This window comes from Saccopteryx bilineata, chromosome 2, assembly GCF_036850765.1.
Source record: "Saccopteryx bilineata isolate mSacBil1 chromosome 2, mSacBil1_pri_phased_curated, whole genome shotgun sequence".
In the NCBI taxonomy this organism is placed as follows: Eukaryota; Metazoa; Chordata; class Mammalia; order Chiroptera; family Emballonuridae; genus Saccopteryx; species Saccopteryx bilineata.
In genome coordinates, this window is record NC_089491.1 from 107,496,983 (window position 1) to 107,513,126 (window position 16,144).

The window sequence follows — 16,144 nt, forward strand, 5'->3', positions numbered from 1 at the left end:
GTTACCCTATTCTAGAAAAGGGTTGTAATATCCTGCTGCCAGTTTTGTGACCTTTTGTTCTTGTTGCAGATAGAATAACTTCCTTAGAGCAATGGTTTTTCACTTTAGGTCATATATAGGCTTTGTATTGTAGATGAAGTATGAGCAAATATGTGTGTGTATATATATGTAAGAGCAAATGTATATGTATATAAAAAGGGATTTTTTTCCTTTGTATGCAAAAAATCTTACAGCAAAATGTTTTTAATGCTTTACTTTAAACATGACTTGAGAGGCATGGATCCATTGTGTAAAATTATCATCCTTGTCATATAATGACATCCAGAATAGGGTTGCAATCATCAGAATTAACAGTATAATGTATCAGACATTATGCTTATGTATAGCTCCTTTCTATTTATACTGAACTTAGCTTAGGTTGGGAGATGACAAAAAAAAGAAAACTTGATGGCCCTTACATTTCTTTTGATTTTATTTGCATTACTAAATGTGATTGGACACAAAAGCCAGATTGTTTCTTGTGTGCTAAAGGCCTCTGCCAACAAGAAGTCAAAAAAGCTGATTTTTGAGAATCCTGAAAATATGTCATAGAATCTCTATTTTCTGGAGAAAAAAGTCGAAAACTTGATTAAATCATGTCCCCTAGAAGTGTTTGAACTGGTTGGTTGCTCAGAACAACAAAACAAAAATGAAAGAGTACCTCTGTTCACTTGATATAACCTACTTCTGAACTCTGACATTTTGCAAATGTTTTGAAGCCAGTTATGGTCAAACTAACAGCTGTGCCATTCCCACTAGGCATGCAATGTGATGAAAAATACGATTGTTACAGCATAACTCTGATTTTTATCTGTTATGTAAGTGCTGATGTCCTATTGTGTCTGTGAGGGGGGGGGAGAGGGGGGACACTGTGGATACCTTAAGGGCCAACTTGTTCTAATAGCAAAAAGATATTTTGTCGCCTGACCTGTGGTGGCGCAGTGGATAAAGCGTTGACCTGGAAATGCTGAGGTCGCCGGTTCGAAACCCTGGGCTTGCCTGGTCAAGGCACATATGGGAGTTGATGCTTCCAGCTCCTCCGCCCTTCTCTCTCTCCTCTCTCTTCCTCTCTGTCTGTCTCTCTCTCTCTCCTCTCTAAAAATGAATAAATAAAATAAAAATAAAATTAAAAAAAAAAAAAGATATTTTGTCAAGCAAAACTCCTAATGGAAGAATAACCTTGATACTCTATATGTACATGTGAGGTACATAAGAAGTTTTAGTATCCAACATTTAGCATGGTTACTTTGAAAACAGGAGTTCTACTTTTCATGGAGACATTATATTCAGCATGCATTAATGGCAAAGATGCTGAAAATTATCCTAAAAGATGCCTTGCCTACTCTGTGAAAAGTGGTCCAGTAACTTTACAACTAGACCCTAGAACCTAAAATTTTATTTTTAAAATGAAGCAAAATGTGTTTTTTCTTTACTGTCATAAGTTTCTTGGCTTTCCAGGGAAATGTGTTAAATCTTGGTTGAACTTGGGTCGGAAATTTGACCTTAATTATTTATTTTTTAAGTAAAGCATTGTTGTATCTTAGAACAATTTGATGAGAGAAGTTTATTAGTGGCTTTACTAGATGGTAGGAGACTAGTGGTTAAATTCCAGATTCACTGATCTTATATGTTGCTGCTGGGAACTCCTGCCATTATGGTTCTAGCCATTTTGGAGAGAGAGGGAGATCAGAGCCCCAAATACGTGACCTTTCCAGTGCTGAAGACAGATATCTGTGAGGGCAGGGAGTTGAAAAGTAGAAAGCCTTGTCAATTTATCCATAGGGAATAGCCACCCAACTAGAAAGACTATAAAACTCTTTTATATGTTACTTCTACTTCAATGATTTAAAATTGAAAAAAGGATTCAAATGTCATTCCTTGCTGACACAGGCTGCACCATTGATGCCAGTTTTTCCAAAAATAGCTTCATTTGACTTTTGGAAAACTCTGAATTCAGCATGAAGTGTCTTGGAGAAAGCACAGGTGTATTGACACAAGTCTACTCTGCTCTGATGGGGAATTTAATTGTTCCTATTGAAAGTGATGTGAGCTATAACTTTGAACACTTGCTGTTATTAAAATAAATCAAAATTGATTGAGCACTAAAAGTAATATTAATACCATGTAAAAGATAACTCCAAATTTTAATTTCTTACAAACGAAATAAAACAGCTTTCCATTGAACTATATTTTAAGCAGACATAGAGTTTTCTTTTCTGTGATTTAGTTTGGAATTATTTTTTTCTGGGAAGCAGCCATTAATTTTTACCAAAAAAGTCATATAATTCTTTGTCATATCTGTAATAACTTAATGCCAAAGGCAAACAAAAAGTCATATATATTATATTTACACACTAGTATATATTTTTTGGAATAGCACTGTAAGTTCATCTGATTCTTCCCACTCCCAACTCCCAAAATGAAGCCTACTCCCTAATAAGACATTCTGGTATCAGTTGAGGAAGATTAAATAGTTGGCTTCTATCTTTAAGGTCCTTCCAATTCTATGAATCTATAGTTATAGAGCAAGTAATATTTTTTTCACATAGATTACATAGCATAATGCAAGACTGAGCATGTGTAGATGGTAGGAGTATGTGAGACTGGATGAATAGGAGGGGAATATAGATACTATGAATATTTTTAATCTAATAAAAATAATAACAAAAATTAAATGTAGTCATTTTATTGAGCTTTTGGAGAATATAACATATAATTTTGTGACAAGAAATTGCAGAAAACAAATGACTACATCACTTACTGAAAACAGAATTTCTACACTATAGTTATAGTTCTATTTCTGCAGCCTTTTCATGGGAAAAGACACATTTTTACAATGTAAAGCATGTTTATATCATCAACATGTCACTTTCTGGTATCAAAAACAGGGTCTGGTGACAGGAACCATCTTAGACTATAATTGCACTAATGGGTCATTGATCTTAAAAACATCTAAACAGTTCTTCAGAAATAGTCTTAATGACTCTGAAGGCTATTAGTATCACTGTTGGGTAAATACTCCGCTCAAGTTTTTCTGTTTGCTATTACAAATGATAAAATAAACAGAACATCTTTCCAGAAGCTTGTAATTACATGCACTTATACAGTAGTTTCAAATAATAGAGTTCTAAGAAAAGTTGAATTTTGTAACAGTCAAATAAAGCGAATATTCTGTCTTCTGTTGACATCATAGAACTAGCAATCAGAACTTTTATTTTTGGCACATACATGACATCTGTTCTTTTCCCCCCAGTAAACAAGTAATTTAACCTTTTCATGATTCAGTATTGCCAACATATGTGGAGACAAGTCCATTTGTACAAACCATCTAAAATGAATCTTAAGGTACAAATAGACATTTTTAGTGAGCTTGCTATTATCCCTCAGTGCGATTTGCACATAGGAAAGGAAATGAAATTAGTTATCACTCATAATTAAAATATATGCAAGGCAATTATTAACTTTCTATCTTCCTTCCTTCCTTCCTTCCTTCCTTCCTTCCTTCCTACCTACCTACAAGATTTAGGCCTGAAAACTGACCACTGCAACTGTATTCATCATTTCCTTGCTTGTTACACAGTCTGTGTGCTTGTATATTTTCTTTCAGTATATTATTTTAATTTAATTTGTTTAGAATGTTATAAAACGGTATCATGGAGATGAAATCTTTGGGGTATGCTTTTACATTTAATGTCATATTGCTAAGATTAAGTCATGTGTTTTTACATTTCCACAGTTTATTTGTTTAGACTGTTCGATGGTATTTCATCATGTAAATACAGAGGTGGGCAAAGTCAATTTACAGTTGTGAGGACACAAAACAGAGTTTATTCTTATGTTGTTATTTATCAATTATTGTATTTTCCGTGTGAATAAATGTAAACTGACTTTTGCCCCCCCCCATATATTACAGTCCTAATTCACTCTCCCTCTGATAAGAATTTGAATGGTTTCCAGTTTTTCAGTATGATCATCAGAGCTGCTATCGAGGTACATGCATTTCTTATTAGATGACTAAGACTTCTCTTGAATACATATCCATATGTGGAATTTCTGGATTGTTAGGTATAAAGACGCTCAACTTTAAGAGACACTGTCAAACAGTTTCAAACTCAAGCATTCCATTTTATACTTCACCAAGCAACATAGAAGTTGTGTATTCACATTACCTCTAATACTTGGCATATGAGACATTTAATCTTTTACCAATTCAATACACTAAAATGGTATCTTATTGCAGTCATCTTTTGCATTTAACTGATCAGTAAATTGTTGAATATCTTTAATTATTGTTCGTATATGTTACTTTTCCTGTGAAACATCTGCGCATGTATTTTTCTACCTTTTTATGCTTTTATATAGACTTCTACATTCCTTTCATATATTCTTGTTATTGATTAGTTACTAATGGTGTAGTAAATATATTCTACTTTGTAACTTGTCTTTAAGATGCCTTTCATGAATACAGTTCTTAATTTTAAATATTCACAATGTTCATTTTTGGAAATAATCAGTGCTTTTTGGTATATCACTTAAGAAATATTTTTCTACTCCAATGCCTAAAAGATATTCACCTATAATTTCTACCAAAAGCAAACATTTTATTTTGGATAGTTTTGACCTTAGTTCACCTAGAGTTAACTTTTTACATAATATGAAGTAGGAATTCAATTTTGGCTTTTATCTATAAGGATAATTATTTCCAGCTCTATTTATTGAATAATCCATAATTTGCTCTCTGATGTGTCACATTAATATACACTGTACACGTGGATGTGTTTCAGGGACTTCTGATAAATTGATCGATTATGTATTCCTTCATTATTGCCCTACTTATATCATTTGGAGGAACCAAGGCAATGAGTGTTGAGCGAGGGGAGGGGCATAGTTTTAATCTTAGCTAGTTGTGATCCTAGCTTTTGTTTCATTAGAAGGTTTGTGTTTACTGCATGTGTGTCTGTGTGTGTGTGTGAAAGTAAATTAATAAAACAAACCATCTGTGAATTAGTGAGCACTGATGTCTGTGTATCATAAACTCAAGATTATAACTCCAATTCTGTTTTTTGCACCTGAGGCCCAACTAGGGAAGAAAAAAAAAAGAACAACATAATCTCATGTTCTCAAACAGAATAGTTTTGCATTTATGATTTATGGGTCTCTTTCAGTTTCTTTAATCAAGGTTAATTAATGTTTTAAGTACAGTCATTCATCTTTCTTGACTAAAAGTAGAGAGCATTTCAATCATCACAGCAAAATCAGCACCCAGCATAGTGTCTGCCAAATAATGAGCATTTAATAAATATTTGTTGGATGCATCAAGAAATTCATTAAGATAGCTCATTTTCATTAGTAGACAAACATATATTTCTTTTCATAAGCCTTGAATTTTAAATAAGACTCTGAGCTTATACAAATTTGAGACAAAACATAATAACACCTCTAGTTCAGAATAAGATTTTACTTGTATTAAAATGGTTTCTAACTTTTAAAGGAGATACGTAATTATAATAATTTTATTATATTTAAAAATTGTTTCTAACCTTAACGTTTGACTTGTAATTAGAATAAAAGTTTCAAGATGTTTATGTATTTGTATACATTGGTATGAATGTGAAAATATATAATACATGGATTTTCATGTAGTAAATGTATAAATATTGTGTTTGACATAAAATTTAGTAATGTGTAAAGCAGGGGTCTCAAACTCAGGGCCCGCGGGCCGCATGCGGCCCGCCGAACAATTTTGTGCGGCCCGCAGACTAATCTACGAAGTTCAAAATATTTTGGATAAAATTAAGTAAGCCTAGGGGCTTACTTGTATTTTTCATTTCTCTAGCATCCTAGCTAGATATTAGCTTAGTTAACAGCAGTTGTGATGTGAACTACAGTTTCTGGTCGTTTTGTGACACTGAGTAAACTGCATGTACGATTGTGCTTGTTGTACTGATTTTTTTTTTTGTTTTCAACTGCAGTGAGAAAAGTGTTGCATAACAGTTGCCTTTTGTAGACCTAGTGCAGCCCGTGTAATGGCTGTGATCTTGCTCTGCGGCCCACATGCTGAGTTGAGTTTGAGACCCCTGGTGTGATCTGTAGCCTATAAGGAGTCATAAACTTCTTAGTGAATCTGATGATTATGAATCAGGTGAAATTATGGTTTATTTTTCTTGGAATACATGTGCATTTATTATTTTTAAGTTTAGGGAGGTTGGTAAATTCTCCAAAACTGATCCATTTTGGCATCTTGATAACCTCATAATTTTATAAATGAGAACTAAGATCCAGAAAGCGTAAGCTGTCTTTCAGACTAGCGAGTGCCTGTGTAAGTACCGGAACATAGTCTCCTAAACCCTGATCCACTTCTGTTTCCTCTTGCTGTGGACAGTGACAAAGACAGAACATTCTGAAATGTGGAAAGAATGAAACATTCTTTCACTGTGTATCAGTACTGAGCTAAAATAATTGGAAAATTGCATCATGATTCCCATTTTTATAATTTCTATTCATATCAGTGTCCCATGTGTGCCAGCATCATTATTTTGAATTTTTTCCCTCTGGTTCTTTCTTTGCCTCATTTAACGCAAGACAACATATAGTACTTCAGTGATTTATTCTGTCATATATTTGTTATTCAAATTTCCAGGAGACAATGTAAAAAAAAATTAGTTACTAATTATTGTATAATTGGCATTATATCACCAAAACAAGTTATGACAATTCCAGAAAATTTCAGCCCCTTCTGGAATATCTAATACTTTTAAGACCAAACTTTAGCATGTGTGTTTCAGGATCTATCACAAATATGCATGTCTTTTCAAAAATACCCACTGTCAGTCCTTTTCTTAGGAAGTTAGCACTAGAGCCAGGAAATTTGTTTAACCAGTAACAATATAATATTTTAGGGAGAAGGCCTGTTCTCCTAGATAAAAATAAAAGAGCTATGTCACAGGTAACCTTATCTTCTCAACCTACCTTGTCCTTCTCTGTCTACCTGTTTACCATACAAGAGACCCCAAATATTTATTAAACTTGATACTTGGAAACTTTTTGAACTGTGTTTTCTCTGTGCTGCCATTTTCCATAATTCAGCAGTGGTTCATCCATGTCTTGTCCTACTTCCTAAAATTCAGCTTCAAATTACTTTGCCGCCCATTCCCCATTTGCTAGCACCTGGAAGTATAGTCAGAGCTCCTAGACCTATCAGTTGACAGGCATGAGATAGCAGTCATTTTGAAAGACATCTTCCCATGTTTTTCAGGGGCTCTGCAGATAACAAAATCAAATGAAGGATCAACCAAGCAACAACAAAAACTACACAACAAACCATTTACCTTAGAGACACCGAGTGAGAGATTAGGGGCCTTCAGAGAGATATACTCCTCTTCTCCTTAGTCTTGCTTCTAGGAAGATGGGGCAAGTGACTGGGGACACCATTGACAAAGACAGCATGGAGGACTGGCTAGTCAACAATGAATAACCTTGATGGTCATGGGCAGATGTGCATTTTCCATGTTAACTGCATGGAAAGGTCAGGAAAGGAGAAGGCAATAAATCTTTCTGGAACACCCAATAAAATAGATAATTTCCCTTTTATTGATATCCTTGACATTATTTTCTTCATATACTTTTCTAAACAATTTTCAGTTTCTACCCTGAATATCAACAGGCAGGTAGCCATATAAGAATGATAATACCACACATATATTTCTAAAGACTTTTCAGGGCTAACTCTTCTGAGGAGTATAAACCCACATGGAGTCAATGTGGAAAAGGTTACCAACAGTGTAACAATAATAAAAAATCCTATCTCTTAGAGTTTCTGACTGAAAAGATATTCCCTTCAATTTCCTCTATGGCATCTGCTTGACTGCCAGATATTTGTGACATTTTATTTCAGAAAGTGAATTGTAACTGAGTCTATTAAAATTTTATTGAAAATTATTCAATTTCCCCACAGATGTAACAATAATTACTTCAGTGTCCAAGATACCACTATACATTGAGAGAATTGTGATTGGTATGTTAGTTAAATGTTCTTAAACAAACTATAAAAAATACCCTTCCTAAAGATATGTCAGTTTTATTTCAATAAAAATTAAAATAGCCAAATAACAGAAGACATTCCAGGTCTTAGAAAACTATAAAGGCACCATAGTAGTTCAAAATACCTTTTCAATAATAAATAAAATATTTTGAAGACGGTTTCACAAGAGGACAATAATTTACTAATTATTATAGTTAAAGATTTTATAATTATGAATGTGATTCAAATCATAGTGTTGATAGTTCATGCAAAATACCTTGTCGAGCATAGTTAATTACTCAAGCAATGGTTCAAAGGAAGAGAGTTATTTAGAATGTTCATTTGCCTTAATTAATTATGGCACATAATTACAGCTGAGGAACAAATGTTCAGGATTTCCATGACTTATGGACTGAAAGTAATAGAACCACTGAATCATACATAATATCCAGATTTTCATTTCAGAAAGGATAAACTTAGGTAATAAAGAGTCCACTTAAAATACTGATTTAATCATCACAGTATAAAAATAAAAACAAATGAAATTGACTATTATAATTATGGCTTTATAATATTTGCATTACCAATTGCAAAGACAAATTGAAGTATATGTATATTTGAACATGTGACGAGGCAAATGAATTTTCTCCGAATTGAATTTCTATATAATGAAAATTGAGTCCTATTAAATGAAATAAAATATCAGAACATTTATTTTTAGTTCACTTAGCTAAATAGTTATAATGGTCTACTAATGAGAAAAATAAATATTGAATAATGTGATATTTTTAAAAACATTTTCATTTTATAGAAGATAAAATGATAATTTGCTCTCATTCAATTCCCAGTGGTGAAAAGGTTTACATGTTGATTTACTATAAGATCCACCAAATACTTACATTTAATTTTAAAAGATATTTTAAAATGGATGCTTAATTAAACATGAGTTTACAGGCCAAATATTCATAAGTTAATTATCTGTCTGGCTATTTTGTTTATTCACTGCCTGATTTCCTTTTAGAAAATCAGTATTTATAACTGTTAGAAAAGCACAGTTATTGAGCTATATTTCAAAGTATTTTGTATTGACGTACATATTGGCAGCTTAAAAACAAAGAGTAAAAGAGTTTTTCCTCAATACAATAGCTAATTTGAATATACAAAACGATTTCATTGGATTTAAAAGCAGCTGTATCGTAATTAAGCTTGTTGACTAGCTCTGCTAATAGAGATAGAATCCTTTAGAGAAATCATTTTAAACACCACAATTTAATATATATAATTTTATTGTAATGTAGTAAGTTATCTAGGAAATAAATTAACTACATGGTATGTGCTAGCTCTGAGACGTTCTTTCTTTCCCAAGCTTCTCCATTACCTCCTCTTCCATGTGGCCATTAAACACCAAGTAACCGCTCCTTACCCCACTGCCTTTATATGCTAATGTGTCTGGAAGAAAGAAAGCTGAATGAGATGGACACATTTCCCCATGGGTTTAGCCTAACATTCCTTAATTTTACGATATTGGATCTTTTAAAAATCTAGCCGTTACTAATTAATATGACCTTGCAACTTAGATTACTTCTAACGGGAATGCTTTTCCTGTAGCAGAATTTTTCATTGACCATTCCCAATGTATAGGAATAATTTTTTAGAATCCCATTTGCTGCTGAAAATAGTACAATCATATGTGTAGTCTTTATGTGCAATGGTAAATTAGGCCCCACAATTTGTCAATCTGAATGTACTTATGATAGTGCAACAAAAATATTTTTCCCTATGCAAAGAAATACTAATTGTCAATTGGCAGCTAGAACCTAAAGAATTCTTAGAAAAAAAGCATGGCTGATAAAAATAGCCTGGCCCTCATCTTGGCTCAACAACTTTTCTCTTCATAATGTCTGGTTACAAGGGACCTTCCTTTGTGACCTCTCAGTAAGCCACAGTTGGTGTTTGTGATGCAAGTTGTGATTTAGTGCATCTCTGGAACATTTCCTCAGTCCTCAATGCTGGCTGTGCTCCCCATTTCTGTTTATTTCACAGTGGCTGCTTGCTCCCCACACTCTGCCCAGGACTTGCCCAATATTCCTATGTATACCAGTCCTGGTCACCTGGACCACAGGATTTACCTTTCTTCTTACTGAAGAAGAGAGTGTGCTTACTTCAGTAGTTCCTCTGGAACTTCTCAAGGCACCAACCAAGACTGCACTGCACACTTTAGGGACACTGTTCATCTTCATGGTCATCTGGTTTTGAATATTTATTATTATAATTTCCTGACAGATGGTTGTATCTTGAGGAAAGGCCATCTTTTTTAAACATGCACAGAGGCACCAGTTGTACTAGGTATGGGACTGGATTTCCATAACATCTTCTTTGTAGTTTTACTCATTTATAATTGAGGGACAATACTTATACATTGGAATTCTAAAAGAGATTCCAAATCTATTAGGGATTGTCGAAAGTTCCCAGAGCCTGACAATTGAGCAAGTTTCCTCTTTCTAACTTAATCATTTCCTTGTTCTTTAATTTCCTTCATACTGGGTGGTTTCCCACTCTTTCAGTCACCTGGTTACCTCTTAACAAATTCCAAAGTTCATGAGAAATGTTAACTATAAACATTTGATTCTGTGATTGTATACTTTGTAAGATTGGTTTACAGGCAAGACTGATATATAATTCAGGTCCATTTACTCTCAGTACTCCATGGGCCAGATTTGATAGCATTCTAGTATAGCCTTCTCTTAGATGGAAGAGAAGACAACTTGCAAAGATATATTACCATAGACAGAATTCAGTTGAGCTATGCTGCTAATAGCTATATAGTCAGTTAAATTTCTAACAATGTATACATGATTGCATGGCCATCTACTTCTCTGAATTTTCAAAAATATTTGTTATTTAGTGAAATGATTTCCAACACTTTTAAAAATTAAGGATAGGTCTATCCTAAGTATACCTGCAATGTGATTAAAAAAAGAATCAGAGGGTGCCAATGGACATTGTCTTCAGCCCAAACCTCTGGAAACTTTTGCCAAGCTTAGCCCACAATGCTCTGAAGGAGCGCAGTGCTTTTTGCCTGGCGATTACTTCACACCCAGCTAACTAAGCAGCATACCAAAGCAGTTTGAATTGGATAGGAAGGACAGGCATATCTGGGTGTCCACAGATGGCCCACCTCACCTCGGAGGAATTCTCTAATTCAGATTGTAATGCTCCATTTACATGTGACCAGAAAACATATGCATCTTAAATGCCAAAGTCCATTCCCATGAAGCCTTCCCTTGAGCTTCATGGACTTCTGCTCATTTCTCTCATGAACCACACCACGTTTTTCTTTGTAAACCATATACTTTGGTTTAAATTGCTAAATGCCAATGACTTTTCTTCATCTAAGCCAAAACTCCTGCCACTATAATTCACCTTGTGCTTCAGCTCGCAGCTTCTTGCTGGCAATTGGGTTCTTGTTTGGACTGGGTATCACATTGCTATCCATCCTCCTTAAGTGTCAGGTGCAGAGCAGTTGAGATGCAGAGTGTCTGGTTTTTGACACTGAAGAACAGTCTCTACTCTAGGATTTCCTCAAGGGTGAGCCTGTCCTGCTCCCTGATAGTGATTACAACTTAGGGGAACCCCTTGCGGAGCCAGCCCAGAGTATATACTGGCCTCCAGTGATTTTATCCAATAGGTTGCAGATGCTCACTTAGGTAATTAAGGCAGAGCAGCTTGGCAGGCAGCATTTCATATCTAGTTCATCAGGGGACTGTTAAATGAGATACTAGCCATTTCTTGGTTCCAGAATTAATTAGTTCCTGGGAACTTTGACCTAAATTATACCAGAAAATAACACACCACTGTAAAGAAAGTTATCTAACTCTTTCAAGTTTCTTTTCTCTTTTACCAGCATGGCTGATGTGTCTTTCTCCATGAATAGGCAAACACTGCCACATGGGAAGAAGTTTGTGAATGATTGTAATTGTGCTAGGCCTATGGCCTCCCATAATTACTGTGGCGCTCTTGTGGGAGGCAACTTCATCAGGATCAGAGAGAAGAAACTCTACCAAGGTGCAGTCAGGTTGCTAACCAACCAGGATTTCACTACAAGAGCCTTAAAAATAGCTGCTTCCAGCTTTCCCTTTGCTTTGCTACCAATGTAGTAACACTTCAGGGATAAGTATACATATTTTTGTGTGGACTCTAGATCTGCAGTATGCTTAAATGTAAATTGAAATACTAGTAATATGTGAGATTGGTAATGTAAAATACTTGCAGAAGAAAAAATTTTAAAAGCTTCTGGGCCTAAGGGGGATGGATTGCAAATACAGTGGTCCCCTCGTCTATCACGGAGGTTAGGTTCCAGAACCCCCTGAAATAGGCGGAAATCCGTGAAGTAGTGACCTTATATTTATTTTATTATTTATATATATTTTAAGGCTTTATTTATATTTAATCTTCTTTTAATATGTTTTAATTAATATTTTTATATTTTTTATATTATTTTCAATTTTTAGGCTAGAAAATGCTTATTTTACTGCAAAAAATAATAAAAATATGAAAATACCTATATACTGCAAAATCCCACGATATAGCGAAAAATCCACGATACAAAATTAGATATATACAATTTAAAAATCCGTGATACAGTGAGACCACTAAAAGGGAACCACGACATGGCGAGGGAATGACTCTACTAGCAAACTGTAAATTAAACACAATTGAAATTTACTGTGAGACCTTATCACTGAGAAGACATGCTTTGACAATGGGGTTGTTTCCAGTTGATATTGCTGTGAGTCCTGCTATCATCATGATTTCTCATTTTTATGGAGTATAATGTTCATATGAAGAGAGGAGTGTAAAGAAAAAAGGTCACGGGAGTCTTGCATAAGAGAAAACTTATCCAAATAGATAAACGAAATAGAATATGGAGAAAAGGACAGAGCAGATAGAGATGCTACACTTCCTACCAAACAACTTCTTTCACTGCTTTCTAACAGGAAGAGACACAAGTTTATTTAAGTGCTTACACCCCCACTTCATCATCCCTAAACTCCACGTGACTCAGGGAAGGGTGATCCTAATCCCAGCTAAATCTAATATAAGGCAGATGCCATAGTGTCGGTCCCCTTGTGGATCATGAGCTTAGCAGGGAGAGGGGAAATGACCCTGATCTTGCCTGTGTAGCTAGCATGAGTGGACATCCTGATGGCAAGTTTCTGAGAAACACATGATAGCTGTTTAAAAGAGACATGGAAACAGATAATTCTTGCTTTTCTACTGGATGTCGCCCTGTCTAGTTGTGTTTTTTGGAACTATGACTGCCTTTGAGGATGATAAGAAAAACAAGCCTCCAAAGACAAAGTTGACTTTCTGAGCATTCCAGAAAAGGAAAAACTCAGATCTTTTTTTTTTTTTTAGGTGAGAGAAGGGGAGATAGTGTATCTTGGGCCTATGCTTGAGTATAGAGCTATTTTTAGTACCTGAGGCTGATGCACTCCAGTAGAGCTATTCTCAGCACCCAGGGCCACACCCAAACCAGTTGAGCCACTGTCTGTGGGAAGGGAAGAGGGAAAGAAGGAGAGAGGGAGAGAAGCAAATGGTTGCTTCTCACGTGTACCCTGACTTGGAATTGAACCCAGAACATCCATATGCCAGGCTGATGCTCAATCTACTGAAACACCAGCCAAGGCCAAAACCGGGGTCTTGATAACAAGATTAAGTCCTTAAACTAATTCTCTAGATTCACCTTGCCTTGATTTTTCTGCTAATTAGCTATTCTGCATACTTGAGCTAGTGGTTCCCAAACGTTACTGCACCTGAGAATCACCTGCCGGTTTTTAAAAATCATGGTGCCCAACGCTCATCCTCCTGCAGTTTGATCAGAATGTTGGGTGGGAGCCAAACATCAGTATACACTGCTCATAAAAGTTAGAGGATCAGGGAATGTGCAGATACTCCGTACTTCCAGCCTTTTATATAGTGCATTTTCACCAATGAAATAAAATTTGGTTTTGCATCTCATTTGTATAATCAAACAACTTTCTTTGACTTGTTTTTCTGATGTTCTTCTTTAATAAAAATTAATACAATGCTTCTTTTTTATCACTTCATATTCATTTTTTACTATTTCCTAATTTTTGTGAACAGTATATTTTAAGAAACTCCAGGTGATTCCATTATGCAGCAACATTTGTGAGCCATTTGGTATGAGCCAATTTGAATTTTATCTTTTGTTATTTTCATCTGAGTGCTTCCTAACTGAAACAACCAAATTTAAATTTAAAAAAAGGACTAAAACCATTATTTGTATGAATAGCTACTCCATTGGACTTAAAAAAAACAATAATGTCAGAAAAATGCTTTCATAGTTTTCAGAAGAAACTCTAAGTTAGCAATCTAATTGAAAGAAATTCAAATGCAATCAAGTACTTACTACTTTTGGTAATCTTACTGATTATTTCCTCTTATAAAGCTTTGTTTCTATTTAAAAACCTGAAGTTTAATTTATGTAAAATAATTAAATGTGAGACAATCTTTCTATCTTTATTAAATTTGCTCTTTGAAGAATATGTCAACATAATAGAAACAAATATTGGTTTCTATTATGCATTAATATCAAGAAAGGAAGATTTATTATCTTTGTCAGCTGTTGTAAATCCCTCCAAACACACATACACATTATTTTAAGCCCTAGATTAAGATCCTTTGATATTTTCACTTCTTGCCTGGTCTGTGATTATTGTAATATTGGAGTTAGGGCACCATCTAAGACAGATTTTTCAACCTTTCTCATCTAATTTTATGCACACATAGACTAATTACTAAAATCCTGTAGTACACTTAAAATAAATATTTTTTGCCTAACAGAAAAAAAAAATAGGTATAATTATGATTCGTTTACACCAGATAGCTATTGTTGTGTTGGCTTTGTCATTTTTCTAAAATTTGACAATATAAGGGAAAAGAGGTTAGTGCTCCTGACTATAAGTCAGGTTTTGTTTGCATGTTTAAAAATTCTGGCAGCACACTGATTGCAAATCACTAGGAAAGGGTCCATAGCAGTTTTGTATTCTACATGGGGAGACACAGGCAACAAACCTAATAGCTCACCATGAGTTTATGACTCAACCAATTACAGAAAAAACATTTTCTACTTTTATTTATTTATTATTATTATTATTCTTATTTTTAAGCTAGAAGAGAGGAGATATAAAGATAGGCTCCTGCATGCGCCTGACTGGGACATACCCGGCAACCCCCATCTTGGGTCTCTGCTTAAATCATCCGAGCTATCCGCAACGCCTGGGGCCACACTCGAACCAATAGAGCCACTGGCTGCAGGAGAGGAAGAAAGAAGAGGCGGGGAGGGAAGCAGATGGTTGCCTCTCTTGTGTGTCCTGACTGGGGGTCAAACTCAGGATGTCCACAAGCTGGGTTGTCACTCTCTCCACTGAGCCAACTGGCCAGGGCCTCTACTCTTGAGCAAGGAAACTTTTCGTTATCTACCTCTTCAGGGTAGCAATCACAGAGAGTAGCTCACCAGTTTGCCCTCTTATTTAAGAGCCAGAGAAAAATGGCCTGTTTCCCTTGTCACATTTTCATAAAATACAGTGCATTGGACTCTAGATCTTGCTCAGAATCTCATGTTACTTTGCAGTCCAAGGGAGAGGGGATATTTTTAGAACCCCGAGTCCTGATGCTGTTTGAGATCACACTACATCATGATCTAGTATGATGGCTGCCCGAGGAAACTTCCAGTTTGGGGAAAATGTTCTCAACATCTCACAAATCACATTGACTGCGTTCATCTCCATCGCTCGGTCATTGGACTAGGACTTGGATTTCCTACTTTGTCATCAAGGGTGGTAATAAGAAACGGATCGATGCTACCTAAGTAGGCATCCCTAGTCTCATAAGCAGCAGGATAGGCCACTCAGTTTAAAAAACAAGGCCGGGAAGTTGACAGATAAAATGGGCTTTAAATGTCATTGCTCATGTCAGTCTAGAATTACCTTAATATTATAATACAGAGAGATACTTTGCTTAACAGATGAGAAAAGATGACTACCCAATCTTGTTCTTTAA

General features: G+C 35.1%; 1 protein-coding gene across 1 annotated transcript in view; it reads left to right on the top strand.

Annotated features, from left to right (window-relative positions):
* Positions 1-16,144, top strand: part of LIN7A (lin-7 homolog A, crumbs cell polarity complex component) — a 143,370-nt gene that overhangs the window by 51,928 nt on the left and 75,298 nt on the right. The window lies entirely within an intron of this gene.